Source organism: Hippopotamus amphibius, chromosome 13 (assembly GCF_030028045.1).
Source record: "Hippopotamus amphibius kiboko isolate mHipAmp2 chromosome 13, mHipAmp2.hap2, whole genome shotgun sequence".
NCBI classification, from domain to species: Eukaryota; Metazoa; Chordata; class Mammalia; order Artiodactyla; family Hippopotamidae; genus Hippopotamus; species Hippopotamus amphibius.
The window spans coordinates 86,902,262-86,914,943 of NC_080198.1; positions in this window are offsets into that span (position 1 = coordinate 86,902,262).

Consider the following 12,682-nt stretch of genomic DNA (forward strand, 5'->3'; position numbering starts at 1 on the left):
ATGTTTAACACATTTTTTTTTCCAGAAAGTGGTTTAATTCTTGGTGAGGTTTAGTCAAGACATCCACTTAAGAGGAGGGAGCATTCTGAAAATTAAACTTTACTGGAGGTGTGAGCTACAACACAAGCAGAGGACCAAAAAAATTACCAAAAAAAAAAAAAAAAATCAGTAGACATCAGTTTTTGTGATTCATACTCATTTTCCCTCCAAATTAAAACAAAAATTAAGTTTTAGAATTGAAAAAAATGCAGGAAAGTACAACCAAAAAAGTGTAATGTAATAATCATTCATTTTCCCACCAGCAAGAATGAACCACCATTAACATTCTGCTTTGTTTACTTCCTATTTTCATTATTTTCTATTTTAATGAGAAGTCATTTTACCAGTTTTGTAAATTTGATACTGATATATACCCATACTCTGACTCCAGACAATGCAGAAAAAGTAAAATTCAAAAGACTGAAAAAATTCAGTCACTCCCATCACCGGAAAACAAACATCATTAACATTTAGTAAACATCATTACAGACATCTTTTTTTTTTTTTTTTTTTTTTACTTTATTTATTTATTTATTTTTTGGGGGGGTACACCAGGTTCAATCATCCGTTTTTATACACATATCTCCATCTTCCCTCCCTTCCTTGACGCCCCCCCAAGCCCCCCCCACCCTCCCCGCCCCAGTCCTCAAAGGCATCTTCCATCCTCGAGTTGAACTCCCTTTGTTATACAACAACTTCCCACTGACTATTTTACAGTTGGTAGTATATATATGTCTGTGTTACTCTCTTGCTTCGTCTCAGTTTCCCCTTCACCCCCCGCCCCCTCCCATACCTCGAGTTCTCCAGTCCATTCTCTGTATCTGCATCCTTGTTCTGGTCACTGAGTCCAACAGTACCATTTTTAGATTCCGTATATGTGAGTTAGCATACAATATGTGTCCTTCTCTTTCTGACTTATTTCACTCTGTATGACAGACTGCAGTTCTATCCACCTCATTACATATAGCTCCATCTCATCCCTTTTTATAGCTGAGTAATATTCCATTGTATATATATGCCACATCTTCTGTATCCATTCATTTGTTGATGGGCATTTATGTTGCTTCCATGTCCTGGCTATTGTAAATAGTGCTGCAATAAACATTATGGTACAAGTTTCTTTTGGGATTATGGTTTTCTTTGGGTATATGCCCAGTAGTGGGATTACTGGATCATATGGTAGTTCTATTTGTAGTTTTTTAAGGAACCTCCAAATTGTTTTCCATAGTGGCTGTACCAATTTACAGTCCCACCAACAGTGCAGGAGAGTTCCTTTTTCTCCACACCCTCTCCAACATTTGTTGTTTCCAGACTTTGTGATGATGGCCATTCTGACTGGTGTGAGGTGATACCTCATTGTGGCTTTGACTTGCATTTCTCTGATGATGAGTGATGTTGAGCATCTTTTCATGTGTGTGTTGGCCATCTGTATGTCTTCTTTGGAGAAATGTCTATTTAGGTCTTCTGCCCATTTGTGGATTGGGTTATTTGCTTTTTTGGTATGAAGCTGCCTGAGCTGCTTGTATATTTTGGAGGTTAATCCTTTGTCCGTTGTTTCATAGGCAATTATTTTTTCCCACTCTGAGGGTTGCCTTTTAGTCTTGTTTATGGTTTCTTTTGCTGTGCAAAAGCTTTTAAGTTTCATGAGGTCCCATTCATTTATTCTTGATTTTATTTCCATGATTCTAGGAGGTGGGTCAAAAAGGATGGCGCTTTGATGGATGTCATATAGTGTTCTGCCTATGTTTTCCTCTAGGAGTTTGATAGTGTCTGGCCTTACATGTAGGTCTTTAATCCATTTGGAGTTTACTTTTGTGTATGGTGTTAGGAAATGTTCTAATTTCATTCTTTTGCATGTTGCTGCCCAGTTCTCCCAGCACCACTTATGGAAGAGGCTGTCTTTTTTCCATTGTATATTCTTGCCTCCTTTGTCAAAGATAAGGTGCCCATATGTGTTTGGGCTTACTTCTGAGTTCTCTATTCTATTCCATTGATCTTCCTTTCTATTTTTGTGCCAGTACCATACTGTCTTGATCACTATGGCCTTGTAGTATAGTTTGAAGTCAGGAAGCCTGATTCCACCAACTCCATTTTTCCTTCTCAAGATTGCTTTGGCTATTCGGGGTCTTTTGCGTTTCCATACAAATCGTAAGATTTCTTGCTCTAGTTCTGTGAAAAATGCCATTGGTAATTTGATCGGGATTGCATTGAATCTGTAAATTGCTTTGGGTAGTACAGACATTTTCACGATGTTGATTCTTCCAATCCAGGAACATGGTATGTCCCTCCATCTGTTTGTGTCGTCTTTGATTTCTTTCATCAATGTCTTAAAGTTTTCTGCATACAGATCTTTTGCCTCCTTAGGCAGGTTTATTCCTAGGTATTTTATTCTTTTTGTTGCAATGGTGAATGGGAGAGTTTCCTTCATTTCTCTTTCTGCTCTTCCGTTGTTAGTGTATAGGAATGCAAGAGATTTCTGTGCATTAATTTTGTATCCTGCTACTTTACTAAACTCATCAATTAGTGCTAGCAGTTTTCTGGTAGAGTCTTTAGGGTTTTCTATATATAATATCATGTCATCTGCAAAGAGTGACAATTTGACTTCTTCTTTTCCAATTTGGATTCCTTTGATTTCTTTTTCTTCTCTGATTGCTGTGGCGAACACTTCCAAAACTATGTTGAATAATAGTGGTGAGAGTGGACACCCTTGTCTTGTTCCTGTTTTTAGGGGGAATTCTTCCAGTTTTTCTCCATTGAGAACAATGTTGGCTTTTGGTTTTGCATATATGGCTTTTATTATGTTGAGGTAATTTCCTTCTATGCCCAATTTCTGGAGAGCTTTTATCATAAATGGATGTTGAACTTTGTCAAAAGCTTTTTCTGCATCTATTGAAATGATCATATGGTTTTTATCCTTCAATTTGTTGATATGATGTATCACATTGATTGATTTGCATATATTGAAGAATCCTTGCATCCCAGGGATAAACCCCACTTGATCATGGTGTATGATTTTTTTAATGTGCTCTTGGAGTCTGTTAGCTAGTATTTTGTTGAGGATTTTTGCATCTATATTCATCAGTGATATTGGTCTGTAGTTTTCTTTTTTTGTGACATCTTTGCCTGGTTTTGGTATCAGGGTGATGGTAGCCTCGTAGAATGAGTTTGGGAGTGCTCCGCCTTCTACAATATTTTGGAAGAGTTTGAGAAGGATAGGTGTTAACTCTTCTCGAAATGTTTGATAGAATTCGCCTGTGAACCCATCTGGTCCTGGGCTTTTGTGTGTTGGGAGATTTTTAATCACTGCCTCCATTTCCGTCCTTGTGATTGGTCTGTTCATGGTTTCTATTTCTTCCTGGTTCAGTCTTGGAAGATTGTATTTTTCTAAGAATGTATCCATTTCTTCCAGGTTATCCAATTGATTGGCATATAGTTGCTTGTAGTAGTCTCTCATGATGTTTTGTATTTCTGAGGTGTCCGTTGTGACTTCTCCTTTTTCATTTCTAATTCTGTTGATTTGCGTCTTCTCCCTTTTTTTCTTGATGAGTCTGGCTAATGGTTTATCAATTTTGTTAATCTTCTCAAAGAACCAGCTTTTAGTTTTATTTATTTTTCTTATGGTTTCTTTCCTTTCTTTTTCATTTATTTCTGCTCTGATCTTTATGATTTCTTTTCTTCTGCTCACTTTAGGGTTTCTTTGTTCTTCTTTCTCTAGTTGTTTTAGGTGTAAGGTTAGGTTGTTTATTCGATCATTTTCTTGTTTCTTAAGGTAGGACTGTATTGCTATAAACTTCCCCCTTAGAACTGCTTTTGCTGCATCCCATAGGTTTTGGGTTGTTGTGTTTTCGTTGTCATTTGTTTCTAGATATTTTTTGATTTCCTCTTTGATTTCTGTAGTGATTCCTTGGTTGTTTAAGAGTGAATTGTTTAGCCTCCATGTGTTTGTATTTTTTGCAGTTTTTTTCCTGTAATTGATATCTAGTCTCATGGCGTTGTGGTCTGAGAAGATGCTTGATATGATTTCAATTTTCTTGAATTTGCTGAGGTTTGATTTGTGACCCAAGATGTGATCTATCCTGGAAAATGTTCCGTGTGCACTTGAGAAGAACGTGTATTCTGTCGTTTTTGGATGGAATGTCCTATAAATATCAATTAAGTCGAGATGGTCTAATGTGTCATTTAAAGCTTGTGTGTCTTTATTTATTTTCTGTTTGGATGATCTGTCCATTGATGTAAGTGGGGTGTTCAAGTCTCCCACTATTATTGTGTTCCTGTCGATGTCCCCTTTTCTAGCTGTTAGCATTTGCCTTATGTATTGAGGTGCTCCTATATTGGGGGCATAGATATTTACCATTGTGATATGTTCTTCTTGGATGGATCCCTTGATCATTATGTAGTGCCCTTCCTTGTCTCTTTTAATAGTCTTTACTTTCAAGTCTAATTTGTCTGATATGAGTATTGCTACTCCAGCTTTCTTTTGACTTCCATTTGCATGGAATATCTTTTTCCATCCCTTCACTTTCAGTCTATATGTATCCCTTGGTCTGAAGTGGGTTTCTTGTAGGCAGCATATAGAAGGGTCTTGTTTTTGTATCCATTCAGCCAGTCTGTGTCTTTTGGTTGGAGCATTTAATCCATTGACATTTAAGGTGATTATTGACATGTGTGTTCCAATTACCATTTTCTTAATTGTTTTGAGTTTGTATTTGTAGGTGTTTTCCTTTTCTTGTGTTTCCTACTTAGAGAAGTTCCTTTAGCACTTGTTGTAAGGCTGGTTTGGTGGTGCTGAATTCTCTTAACTTTTGCTTGTCTGGAAAGCTTTTGATTTCTCCCTCAAATCTGAATGAGATTCTTGCTGGGTAGAGTATTCTTGGCTGTAGGTTTCTCTCTTTCAGGACTTTCAGGATATCCTGCCATTCCCTTCTGGCCTGCAGAGTTTCTGTGGAAAGGTCAGCTGTTATCCTGATGGGTTTTCCCTTATATGTTGTTTGTTGCTTTTCTCTTGCTGCTTTTAATATTTTTTCTTTGTGTTTAGTTGTCGTTAGTTTGATTAATATGTGTCTTGGTGTATTTCTCCTTGGGTTTATTCTGTATGGGACTCTCTGTGCTTCTTGGACTTGGTGAATTATTTCCTTTCCCATGTTGGGGAAGTTTTCCACTAGAACCTCTTCAAATATTTTCTCAGACCCTTTCTTGTTTTCTTCTTCTTCTGGGATGCCTATAATTCGAATGTTGGTACGCTTAATGTTATCAGTGAGGTCTCTGAGAGTGTCTTCTAATCTTTTTATTCTTTTTTCTTTTTCCTGCTCTGTGGCAGTTATTTCCCCCATTCTATCTTCCAACTCATTTATTCGTTCTTCTGCCTCAGTCATTCTGCTGGTTATAGCATCTAGAGTATTTTTAATTTCAGTTATTTTGTTATCCATTGCTGTTTGTTTTTCTGAGTTCTTATGAACTGTTTCTTGTACTTTCTCTATTTTGTTATCGAGATTTTGTATCATTTTTACTATCATTACTCTAAATTCCTTTTCAGGCATTTTTCCTATTTCCTCCTCATTTATTTGGTCTTGTGGGTTTTTTTCTTGCTCCTTTGCCTGCATGGTGTTTCTTTGTTTCCTCATGGTTGTCCAAACTTTTGGGGTTGCTTGTCCTTGGGTTTTTTTGCGTTATTCTGTGACCAGCAGAGGTTCCTTTATTGTTCGTCTGTAAGCGTCGGTGTGTGGGGAGGGAGAGGGTACAACAGTGGCTCCTTCTCCTGGGAGGGAGTGAGCAGTGGTGCACTGATGTCTCAGTCAGGCTTGGAGGTGCCTGTTGCAGAGGGCGCCGGTGGCTCAGGCGTAAACAGAAAGTCTTAGAGTTGGTCCTCTCTGGGGGGTTTTTTTCTTTTCTTTTTTTTTTTTTTTTTTCTCTCGGCAGCCTCCCTGCTGCTGGTGTTGCAAGGGGTTTTAATCAAGCCCCACCAGAGTGCCTGAGGGTACTTGTTATCCCTGAGTGCCTTAGGTGGCCCGCAGGGCGTCTCTCCACTGCCTGTTGCAGAGGCGCGGAAAGAGAGAGAGAGGCTATGTGCGTGGCTCCTCCCAGCCGCCAGTGAGCCTGCAGCCTCCAGCCGCCATCATGGCCGGGCAGCTCTCAGGAACGGGCACTCCTCTCCGCAGGCCTCCTCCCTCCTGTCCTCTCGGTCCGTCACCCTACCGGCAACAATGTTTCCCACACTGAACCAGCTCTCCTGCTCCCACACTCCCGCTCCTGGACCCTCCGTTCAGCCGCGGATGGATGTCTTGGTCCGGGAACGCTGAGCTGCGCTGCGGACCCTCCGAATGTTTCTCACTCCCTCCCGTCTGCCACAGCTCCACCGCTTCACCCTCTTTGAGCCCTCGTAGATGCCTCCCTACCGGCTATGTCGGGCTCCCCGCAGTCCCATCCGGTGTCCGAGGCCGTCTGCTGGTGTTCAGCTGGTTCTCTGTGAGAATTACTGCGTCCTTCCGTGCATTCCCAATGCATCTGTGGGGAGGGATGCACTCCACTCCAATACCATTTTATAATTGTCTTACAGACATCTTTTTATTCACATTTTATAGAGAAAAAAGATGGAGAAGGTATAAACACTTTTATAAAAATTAGATCATGTTATTGATACTATTTCTGATAAAAACTGATATATACTTTGATGAATTAAATATAAGACAAGCTGAATAGAAATAAAAAGGAATCAAAACTTCATGTTATAGATATATACATGATATATTTTTACATATATATATGGACAGGTAGATATGTATATCTATCTAAATCGTAATCACAAAAGATATTTTTCCTAAAATATCCTGCCAGGTAAAGAAAACATATAATAGAAAAACATAAAGAATTTGGAGACACTGTTTTTAATTTTTTTTAAATACACACTTAAATTTTAGATAGTAGTGACTGACTCCCTGCAGTAAAAGTATTACCAAACTCAGGTTTGCCTGCTCACTGCTCAAAAGCCAAGTGCTGGTAGGAACAGAAAGGTTGGCAACCTGCGGAGTTGCCGGACTCCTGTCCAGAAACCAACTCTGAAGATTCTGCTTGACCATGAAAGTTTTTAAAGGGAGAATCATTTGGGGGAGGGGGTCAGAGTCTTCGTTAACTTCCACTGTGTGCAGAATTTCTTCTGATTGGTTGGTGGTAAGATAACGGGGCAGTGTTCCAGGAATCTTGTGCTCAGCCTGAAGTCCTCACTATCCTCCAACTGGGTGGGGGCCTTAGTTCCTGTAGAAGAACTCAAGATATATGCAGAAGAACAAAGATATATTGTTATGCATATTCCCTGAGGAGGAACCAGGACCCTGACCCACCTGGTTTCTTGACTGCTTCGCCCCTGTTTCTGCTTCCATCCCTCTAGATGAGCAACTGTTTGAATCTGCCCTTTGGAACTCAGGGAAGGTTACAGAGGCTGAATGAAGCCCATTTCCTGCAAACAAGAAACAGGGACCACTGAAAGGATCTATACCTGAGAGGGCCCCACAGGGTCCTGCTCTGTTTCAAAAGGGATGAGTGTTAATTGATCCCAATTTCACTTTTCCTAGTTTTTCTTCATTGTCCAAGCTCTTAATACCTATTTGTTTCAGTAACCATATTTCTCATAGTATCTTAAAAATTCTGGCATAGAATACTGCTGTGGAAAATCTTGAGACCAACCTCATTTTTTTCCATTGTAAATGATTTACTTTAAAGTCTGGGTACTTACAGAATTCTTTCCTTATTCCTTCTTAAAGAATAGAACCTTAGCGCGCGCGTGTGTGTGTGTGTGTGTGTGTGTGTGTGTGTATCAGTGTTTTAACTTCCAGATCATATTGCACTTATTTTTCTAATGGCAAGTTCAATTTTTTCTTCATTCCAAGAAAAGTCTTCTTTTATTACATCAGTAAATAAAAATTTTATTCCAGTCATTGAATTTTTTACTTTGTGAATAACAATTATCCTTAATTAGATCATCTTTGCTTTTCTGATTCATTAATTTCTCTCTAAATGCTATTATCTCCTTTTTTCGTGTGAATCCTCTGTGATTATCTCAAGCTTTTCCTCTGTGACAATAATTAGCTTTCTAGTAGTGGTACCTATTGAATTGGTTGCTCTTTAAATCTGTTTATAAATTCTGAAGTTATTTTGTTTTTGCCCTTAATATTTTATGATTGACTTTCCTTTTCTATGTCATATATGCCATTCTAATGGTTAATCATTGGTCTTTAAGCTTTTATTATATTGAATTTATGTTTTTATTAAATTATAAGAAATCTTCTTTTCTTGAGTTATTTTCTTCTAGTCCACATCCTTAGTCTTTTTACATGATCTCTCTGTCTCTCTTTCTCTCTCCCTCCCTCTCTCATATTTTCTATGCTGTTTCATAGGGTTTTGTTCATGTTTGAATGGCTTTGTCTAAATATTAATTTTGCTGCTGTATAGAGTGGGAGACTTTTTGACTCTCTTCCAACGTTATTTGTGTTTTCCAAGCTACAATAAGAGAGGGAAAGCGGAAGAGGAGAGAAAGAGAGGCGAGGGGGCATTTAGTCTTTGTTAGAACACCTAGGCTCTGTTCTCTCTACTGAAATATTTTGAACTTTCAGATTGTTTCTCACTAACTCTCACTTCTGTAAGAGAAAGTCAAAGCCACTTTTTAATCTTCTGCACATCCTACTATATCTCACAAAAAGGAACAGGAGAAGGACATACATCTAATGTCCTTCTGTCTGGATCTGGGGCATTAATAAAAATTCTTATGATTTTATCTTTCAACAGTGTGAATTGTGGGAGGTGTGGTTGGGTTAAGTTGCTGAGCACTGCTCAGGGATTTTCTCTTTCTTTTATTGTTAGCCGGGTTTTGAAGATATTGTATTAGGCTTTGTCTTTGTTGTAGATTGCCACAGGTTCTTTTCCTCTCTATAGGCACACCTCTTTCCAATGTGGCTTTGCAGCTCCAGTCAAGAAGGTAACATTTATCCCCCTACCCTTTGACTCTAAGCTTTGCCATGTGCTTGTTCTGGCCATGGGATGCTTGTTAATATGACATGAAAAGCACTTGAGCAGTGAGGTCTGTTATTTTTTGCTGTTCTTGGAACTGTATGGCCACTATATGTAGAAGTCTAGACTAGCCTGCTAGAGCATAAACAACATGTGGCCCAGTTATCCCAATATCATGTACAATACCCTGCCAGTTGCCAGACATGTGAATGAAAGATGAGCACACAGCCATCAGTAGATCAACCAGCTAAACATAAACTCATGAAAGAACCCAAGAGAGATTAGCCAAACTGTCTAAGATCAGAACAGAATGACACAGCTGATCTACAGAATCTTGATCTAAGTAAATGGTTGTGATTTTAAGACACTAAGTTTTGATTTGTTATGCAGCAGAAGCTAACTGATCCAGTACCTTTTTGTTACTAGTTACAGGGAGAGGAGACTTACCTCTAAAATGGAGAAAAGTAGCTCAGTCAAGTTTGCAATATTTAGTTGGTTAATGTTGTTAATTAAGACACTTCTGAATATTAACTGCAGTATAAACTCAGCCAAAATGACTTGTTCTTTATGTAATACTTTGTAATCCACCTTCCTATAAGATAAATTCAGAGACTTCATACATTTAAAACATTGTACTAGACACATCTGTATTCTTTTGAAAGTCCACACAATCAAAAGGATATTTCTGACCTTTTTTTCTCACTGCAACAGCTCTGCTTTAGTAATCTTGTGCTTCCAATTTCATACGGACAAAAAAAAAAAAAAAGACTAATTGAATGCAACTTCTCTATTTTTTTGTATGCCTATCTTTACCCTTCCCCTATTTTGAATTTTATTCAGAAAGGTATTAATCATCCATCAAAGAAAGTTACAATGAATTCATTTTGGTCTGTCAATATGGGAGATCTCAACACAAATCCTACAAAGGGGCCACAGAAAATAATGGCAAACAAATGCTCAGAAGCAAGTAATTATTGAATGCAGCAGAATGTCACGTTTGGTTTCAGCCTCAAGGGCTTAAGATCCTTTTAATGGGCTTTGTTGGAAAAGATCTGAAGGCTTTCATGTCACAAAGCCTGGAAGGTTGATAATTTTGGCTTTTTTCCAGGCTGACCCATTCATTTGAAAGACAGCCTGACTGTAGATATACTTTTAGTTTTTGGTGCTGGCAGAAGAGGTTAAAAATCTAGGCAGGTGTCTCCAACACTGATCTAGATCGCTTCAAATCTTGAAATTTTGCTAGATGTGGATATGTTCCAGGCACATTTGCATGTTTCAGCCCACCAACTCAAGTCAAAATTCATACTCTCTCTGATTGGGAATTTGCACCAAATATTAATCTTAGCAATCTGGTTAGTGAAAACAGAGTCTGAAGATTGTGATTTTGATGTGGCTTCACAGCTCATTGGCTGGGTGACTCTGGCAGGTCTCAATTAAATTGACCCTCAGTTTTTTAATCTGTAGTATGAGAATGATAGCACACTGCTCCCCTCAAGGAACTGTTGTGAGTCAAATCAGTATCTATTGAGTGCTTTGTAAATTATAATGCAGTGTATAATGAAACCATTACTATGCATCCAGAATCTCTGGAAAAAGAATCTTTTGGTTTACAAGACATCCCTCCCTCTTAACTTTTCTCTTGGGATAATCCTCTAGGCATTTTTTCCTTTTGTGATAGCTCTAAATCTATGCATTTCTAGCCAAGAGCTATTTTCTGTATTCCAGAACTATTTATCTAACTGACCGCAGGTCACCTTTTCTTGAATACCACTGAGACACCTCAAACTCAGTAAGTCAAAAATGGAGCCCATCACTCTCTCTCTGAGAATGTCCCTCCTGTGTTCTTTATATTGTTTAAGGACATTGCCATATACCCAGCTTCCCAGAACATAAGTCTTAGCATCGTCCACGACACCCTTTTTCTCCCTCACCATCTCTACCCAAATAAACATGAAGCCTTGAATTTTACCTCCTTGGTGGCATTCAGATCCATCCACACCTCTCCATCCCTCTTGCCATAGTCCTGGTTTAGCTCTTTAATTTCTCACCTGGATTTCCACCACAGCTTCTTTTGTCATCTCTTTAACTCTTATCTTCACTTCCTTTTCTTATTTCTCACACTGTAGCCAGTCATCTTTTAAAAATTCAATCTAATAATGTAACTTTCTTCAAATGCGTGTGTGGCCCCTTTAGTCTATCACGTGCAGTTTAATATGTGAGGACCACCATGACTTGACCTTGCCCATCTCTCTAGCCTTTTCTCTCACTTCCTCTCTCCTAGCACAATGTTTTCTATTCCTTTGTAGTTCTTGAACATGCCATGAACTTTTTTGTCAGTGTTTTTGTTCTGCCTGGAATAACCATCTGCTATTCTTCTTACCTGAATCATTTGTCTCTCAACTCTCAGATCCACGTGCCACCTTCTCTGAGAAGCCATTCACAGCAATAAATCACAGTGTGTTGCAACGATTAGTTTACTTGAGCAGACTGAAAAGCAGAGGACTTGCATTATTCATCAGGTCATTAGCTATCACTTCCTAGCTACTGCTGGTGTATCCATCTTTAGCAGTGGTTCTGCCAACCTGCTACAAAAGTAGCATAGCATCACAGCTAATATTACTGGATTTGGAAACAGACATCTATAAATCAGAGTCTAATCTTTTCAATCCATTTCCATGTTCCAGCCCCAGCAACTGGAGTCAAAATTCATACTCTCTCTGACTTGGAATTTGCACCAAATGTTAACAATAGCAATTTGGTTTAGTAAAAATAGATCCCAATTTAGAGCCTGAAAATTGTGATTTGGACTTGGTTCCACAACCCATTAGTTGGGTGACCTTTGGCAAGTCTCTTACTTAAATTGAACCTCAGTTTTTTAATCTGTAATATGAGAATGATAGAACACTGCTTCCCTAAAGGAGCAATTTACTGTGAGTCAAATGAATAGGAATGAAAATAATACCTCTTTCCTAGAATAAAATGCTACGTCCAGTAAGTGCTCAAAACCAATGATTATTATTTCCAGTTTTAATTTTTATCAGCAGATAAACCTGAATACAAACTTACATCTATGAGTTAAGTGCATGGTCTCTAAGGCATGGATTTTGAGACGTCCATATTTATGCTTCAGCATACTAATCGATTACTTCCAGGTTCTTGGACATTTAAGATTGCCAGAAAAATTGTACTGTGGATAACTTAGATTTTATTAGATTAAAGAATTCCTGTTCTGATCCAATGACCATTAAACATCTCAGTTTAGGTTTTGGATCCCAACGCAAAACAAAACAATAGCAAAACCCAAACTTAAAACAAGAAAACAGGAGTTTAGAGATCTGAAATCCTGGGTCACATTTTCCTAAGTAAACCCAGTGTCAGGATATGTTCTTCTACCTGGGTTTACAACACAGCAGCCCTTCAAAGAACCAGAAATAAAGGAATCGGGAGACTAAACTTATTTTAGATTTAACGCTTGCTAGTTCACCATAAAACCCAATTGTTCTTCTTGCTCCTTGTTGACCTGCTTTGGTACTGATTCATTCATTTATTCATCCCACAATTATTAATTGAACACCTACTGTGTTCCAGGCTCTGTGGTGGGCACATGCTCAAAACTGTGTGAGTGCTTGGTTGTCTTCTGACTTAT